This window comes from Mercurialis annua, linkage group LG3 (assembly GCF_937616625.2).
Source record: "Mercurialis annua linkage group LG3, ddMerAnnu1.2, whole genome shotgun sequence".
NCBI lineage: Eukaryota > Viridiplantae > Streptophyta > Magnoliopsida > Malpighiales > Euphorbiaceae > Mercurialis > Mercurialis annua.
Window position 1 is genome coordinate 47197264 of NC_065572.1, and position 6000 is coordinate 47203263.

Here is a 6000-nt window from a genome sequence, read left to right on the forward strand (position 1 = left end):
TAAACCAAACGTTACGAAACAAATCCAAAAGTTTCCCCATTTTAGCGATTTAAGCCAAACGTTTACAAACCTTACGAAACAAATCCAAACGTTACCCTTTTTTAGCAATTTAAGCCAAACGTTTAAAAATATTACGAACAAATCCAACTGTTTCCCCATTTTAGTGATTTAAGCAGAACGTTTAAAACGTTAGGAAACAAATCCAAACGTTTCAACGTTTTAGCGATTTAAGTCATACGTTTATAAACGTTTCGAAACTAATCCAAGCGTTTCACCTTTTTCACGATTTAAGCAAAATGTTTATAAATGTTACGAAACAAAACAAAAGGTTTACAAACGTTACAAAACAAATCCAAACGTTTCACCTTTTTAGCAATTTAAACCAAACGTTTCCCTTTTTAAGTGATTTAAGCCAAACGTTTACAAATGTTACAAAACAAATACGTTTCACCTTTTTAGCGATTTTAGCCAAAAGTTTATAAATGTTACGAAACAAATCCAAACGTTTCCCTTTTTAGCGATTTAAGCCAAACATTTACAAATGTTACGAAACAAATCCAAACATTTCCCCTTTTTAGCGATTTAAGCCAAACGTTTACAAATGTTACGAAACAAATCAAAACTTCTCACCTTTTTAGCGATTGAAGCCAAACGTTTACAAAAGTTACAAAACAAAACCAAACGTTTATAAACATTATGAAACAAAACCAAACGTTTAAAACGTTACGAAATAAAACCAAATGTTTCACTTTTTTAGCGATTTAAGCCAAACGTTTACAAACATTACGAAACAAATCCAAATGTTTCATATTTTTAGAGATTTTAACAAAACGTTACGAAACAAATCCAAACGTTTCCCCATTTTAGTGATTTGAGCCAAACGTTTATAAACATTATGAAACAAAACAAAACGTTACGAAACAAATCCAAACGTTTCACATTTTTAGCGATTTAAGCCAAACGTTTACAAACGTTACGAAACAAATCCAAACGATATGAAACAAATCCAAACGTTTCACATTTTTAGTTATTTAAGCCAAATGTTTCCAAACGTTATAAAACAAAACAAAACGTTTCGCCTTTTTAGCGATTTAAGCCAAACGTTTAAAACGATACGAAACAAAACAGAACATTTAAAACGTTACGAAGCAAATCCAAATGTTTCACATTTTTAGCGATTTAAGCCAAACGTCTAGAAACGTTACGAAACAAAGCGAAATGTTACGAAACATTTCACCTTTTTAGAATTTGAAGCCAAACGTTTACAAATGTTACGAAACAAATCCAAATGTTTCCCCTTTTTAGCAATTTAAGCCAAGAGTTTAAAACGTTACGAAACAAAACCAAACGTTTCGCTTTTTTAGCGAATTAAGCCAAACGTTACGAAACAAATCCAAGCGGTTCACATGTTTTGCGATTTAAGCCAAACGTTACAAAACAAATCCAAAGGTTTCCCCATTTTAGCGATTTAAGCCAAACGTTTACAAACGTTACGAAACAAATCCAAGCGTTTCACATTTTCAGCGATTTAAGCCAATCGTTACGAAACAAATCCAAACGTTTCCCCATTTTAGCGATTTAACCCAAACGTTTACAAACGTTACGAAAATAATCCAAACGTTTCACCTTTTTAGCAATTTAAGCCAAACGTTTATAAACGTTATGAAAAAATTCCAAACATTTCACCTTCTTTGCGATTTAAGCCAAACGTTTACAAATGTTACGAAAGAAATCCAAATGTTTCACCTTTTTAGCGATTGAAGCCAAACCTTTACAAACGTTACGAAATAAAACCAAACATTTCAGCTTTTTAGCAAATTAAGCCAAACGTTTACAAACGTTACAAAACAAATCCAAATGATTCATATTTTTAGCTATTTAAGCCAAACGTTTACAAACGTTACGAAACAAATCCAAATGTTTCACCTTTTTAGCGATATAAGCCAAACGTTTACTAACGTTTCGGTACAAAGCCAAACGATTCACATTTAGCATTATAAGCCAAACGTTTACAAACGTTACAAAACAAATTCAAACGTTTCACCTTTTTAGCGATTTAAGTCAAACGTTTACAAACGTTACGAAACAAAACGAAACGTTTCCCATTTTTAGCGATTTGAGCCAAACGTTAATAAACATTATGAAACAAAACCAAACGTTTACAAATGTTACGAAACAAAGCCAAACGTTTAGCCTTTTTAGCGATTTAAGCCAAACATTTACAAACGTTACGAAACAAAAACAAACGTTTCACCTTTTTAGCGATTTGATCCAAACGTTTATAAACTTTATGAAACAAAATTAAACGTTTAAAACGTTACGAAACAAATATAAACGTTTCACATTTTTAGCGATTTAAGCCAAACGTTTACAAAAGTTACGAAACAAATCCAAACATTAGGAAACAAATCGAAACGTTACGAAACAAATCCAAACATTTCATATTTTTAGCGATTTAAGCCAAAAGTTTACAAACGTTGCAAAACAAAACGAAACATTTCACCTTTTTAGCGATTTAAGCCAAACGTTTAGAATGTTACGAATCAAAACCAAACATTTAAAACGTTACGAAACAAATCCAAAGGTTTCATATTTTTAGCAATTTAAGCCAAGCGTTTACAAATGTTACGAAACAAAGCGAAACGTTTACAAAGGTTACGAAACAAAACCAAACGTTTCACATTTTTAGCGACTTGAGCCAAACGTTTATAAACATTATGAAACAAAACCAAACGTTTAAAACGTTACGAAATAAAACAAAATGTTTCACCTTTTTAGCGATTTAAGCCAAACGTTTACAAACATTACGAAACAAATCCAAATGTTTCATATTTTTAGCGATTTAAACAAAACGTTACGAAACATATCCAAACGTTTCCCCATTTTAGCGATTTAAGCCAAAAGTTTACAAACGTTACGAAACAAATCCAAGCGTTTCACATTTTTAGCGATTTAAGCCAATAGTTACGAAACAAATCCAAACGTTTCCCCATTTTAGCGATTTAAGCCAAACGTTTACAAACGTTACGAAAATAATCCAAACGTTTCACCTTTTAAGCAATTTAAGCCAAACGTTTATAAACGTTATGAAAAAATCCAAAATTTTCACCTTTTTAGCAATTTAAGCCAAACGTTTACAAATGTTACGAAAGAAATCCAAATGTTTAACCTTTTTAGCGATTGAAGCCAAACCTTTACAAACGTTACGAAATAAAACCAAACATTTCAGCTTTTTAGCGAATTAAGCCAAACGTTTACAAACGTTACGAAACAAATCCAAATGATTCATATTTTTAGCTATTTAAACCAAACGTTACGAAACAAATCCAAAAGTTTCCCCATTTTAGCGATTTAAGCCAAACGTTTACAAACCTTACGAAACAAATCAAAATGTTTCCCCTTTTTAGCAATTTAAGCCAAACGTTACGAAACAAATCCAAACGTTACACCTTTTTAGCAATTTAAGCAAAATGTTTACAAACGTTACGAAACAAAACCAAACGTTTCACCTTTTAGCAATTTTAGCCAAACGTTTGCAAACTTTACGAAACAAAACCAAACAGTTAAAATGTTACGAAACAAATCCAAACGTTTACAAACTTTACGAAACAAATCCATACGTTTCACATTTTTAGCGATTTAAGCCAAACGTTTATAAATGTTACGAAACAAAAATCCAAATGTTTTCCCATTTTAACGATTAAGCCAAACGTTTACCAACGTTACGAAACAAATCCAAACGTTTCACTTTTTTAGCAATTTAAGTCAAACGTTTACAAATGTTACGAGACAAAACCAAACGTTTCACCTTTTTAGCAATTTAAGCCAAACATTTTTAAACATTACGAAACAAAACTAAACGTTACGAAACAAATCCAAACGTTTCACCTCTTTAGCTATTTAAGCTAAACGTTTATAGTCGTTACAAAACAAATCCATACGTTTCGCCTTTTTAGCGGTTTAAGCCAAACGTTTACAAACGTTACGAAACAAATCCAAGCGTTTCACATTTTTAGCGATTTAAGCCAAACGTTACGAAACAAATCTAAACATTTTCCCATTTTAGTGATATAAGCCAAACGTTTACAAACGTTACGAAACAAATCCAAACGTTTCACCTTTTTCGCAATTTAAGCCAAACTTTTACAAACGTTATGAAAAAAATCCAAACATTTCACCTTTTTAGCGATTTAAGCCAAACATTTACAAATGTTACGAAAGCAATCCAAACGTTTCACCTTTTTAGCGATTGAAGCCAAACCTTTACAAACGTTACGAAATAAAACCAAACATTTCACCTTTTTAGCGATTTAAGCCAAACATTTACAAACTTTACAAAACAAATCCAAACTTTTCACATTTTTAGCAATTTAAGCCAAACGTTACGAAACAAATCCAAACGTTTCACCTTTTTAGCAATTTAAGCCAAATGTTTACAAACGTTACGAAACAAAACCAAACGTTTCGCATTTTTAGTGATTTAAGCCAAACGTTTACAAACGTTACAAAACAAATCCAAGCGTTCACCTTTTTAGCGATTTAAGCCAAACGTTTATAAAGGTTACGAAAGAAAACCAAACGTTTAAAACGTTACAAAATAAATCCACATGTTTCAAATTTTTAGCGATTTAAGCCAAACGTTTACAAACGTTACGAAATAAAACCAAACGTTTCCCCTTTTCAGCAATATAAGCCAAACGTTTACAAACGTTACGAAACAAAACCAAACGTTTCACCTTTTTAGCGATTTGAGCAGAAGGTTTAGGAACGTTACGAAACAAACTTTTGTTTTGTTTTTGTTTCGTAACGTTTTAAGCCAAACGTTTACAAACGTTTACAAACGTTACAAAACAAAACCAAACGTTTCCCCTTTTTAGCAATTTAAGCCAAACGTTTAAAATATTACGAACAAATCCAACTGTTTCCCCATTTTAGTGATTTAAGCAGAACGTTTAAAACGTTACGAAACAAATCCAAACGTTTCACCTTTTTAGCGATTTAAGTCATACGTTTATAAACGTTTCGAAACTAATCCAAGCGTTGTACCTTTTTCACGATTTAAGCAAAATGTTTATAAATGTTACGAAATAAAACAAAAGGTTTACAAACGTTACAAAACAAATCCAAACGTTTCACCTTTTTAGCAATTTAAACCAAACGTTTCCCCTTTTTAGTGATTTAAGCCAAACGTTTACAAATGTTACAAAACAAATTCAAACGTTTCACCTTTTTAGCGATTTTAGCCAAACGTTTATAAATGTTACGAAACAAATCCAAACGTTTCCCTTTTTAGCGATTTAAGCCAAACGTTTACAAATGTTACGAAACAAATCCAAACATTTCCCCTTTTTAGCGATTTAAGCCAAACGTTTACAAATGTTACGAAACAAATCCAAACGTTTCACCTTTTTAGCGATTGAAGCCAAACGTTTACAAAAGTTACGAAATAAAACCAAACGTTTCACCTTTATAGAGATTTAAGCCAAACATTTACAAACGTTACGAAACAAATCCAAACGTTTCATATTTTTAGCGATTTAAGTCAAACGTTAAGAAATAAATCCCAACGTTTCCCCATTTTAGCGATTTAAGCCAAACATTTACAAACGTTACGAAATAAATCCAAGCGTTTCACATTTTTAGCGATTTAAGCCAAACGTTTACAAACGTTACGAAACAAATCCAAACGTTTCACCTTTTTAGCTATTTAAGTCGAACGTTTACAAACGTTACAAAACAAACATTTTGTTTTGTTTTTGTTTCGTAACGTTTTAAGCCAAACGTTTACAAACGTTACAAAACAAAACCAAACGTTTCACCTTTTTAGCGATATAAGCCAAACGTTTACAAACGTTACGAAACAAATCCAACCGTTTGCCCATTTTAGCGATTTAAGCCGAACGTTTAAAACGTTACGAAATAAATCCAAAATGTTTCCCCTTTTTAGAGATTTAAGCCAAATGTTTACAAATGTTACGAAACAAATTCAAACGTTTTGCC